Genomic DNA, 787 nt, shown 5'->3' with positions numbered 1-787 from the left:
AGCGGGGTGAGCTGGGCGGAGAGCAGCGAACCTTCGCGGGAGGGGCTGGGCGGCGCGGCGGAGGGTGGGTGCTGCAGAGCGTGCATCGCACCCTTCTTCCTTGTGAATAGAGGAGCTCATGCGTTCCTTCGACATTTTTATTTTTTATTTTTTTTAAAGGGACTTTGCCCTTCTATTTTATTTTTTTATATATTTTATTGATTTTTTACAGAGAGGAAGGGAGAGAGATAGAGAGTCAGAAACATCGATGAGAGAGAAACATCGATCAGCCGCCTCCTGCACGTCTCCCACTGGGGATATGCCCGCAACCCAGGTACATGCCCTCGACCGGAATCGAACCTGGGACCTCTCAGTCCGCAGGCCGACGCTCTATCCACTGAGCCAAACCGGTTTCGGCCCTTCGACATTTTTAAATAACGTTAGAAACAGGTCTTTCCGAGAGTCCTGAAAGGAGCCGGTGTGTGCTTTGATGGGTGGGGGAGCTTCAGTTCACAGCCTACGGCAACTTGTGGGCTGGATTTGTGGGGCGCCGTGTGTTTCCTGGGCCACACCGCGAGCTCTGCAAGGCAGCATCTGTGGGTTTGGGGGAGCCGGCAGTCTGTGGGGCCTGCCCAAGTTGGGGGGGCAGGTGAGGGGTATGGGGGTACGCGCTACGTGAGAAGCAAGAGCCCGGTGCTTACGGGGCAAAAAGACTGAGCCGGACTCGCTCAGACCCCTGGTGCACGGCCATGCCCGGCCTCCGGTCCCCGCAAATGCTGCCAAGCGTCCTGGGAGGGAAAGAGGCCCT

This window comes from Myotis davidii, unplaced genomic scaffold, assembly GCF_000327345.1.
Source record: "Myotis davidii unplaced genomic scaffold, ASM32734v1 scaffold3578, whole genome shotgun sequence".
In the NCBI taxonomy this organism is placed as follows: domain Eukaryota; kingdom Metazoa; phylum Chordata; class Mammalia; order Chiroptera; family Vespertilionidae; genus Myotis; species Myotis davidii.
The sequence above is the reverse complement of the archived record's forward strand: the minus strand, read 5'-3'. Positions refer to the sequence as shown.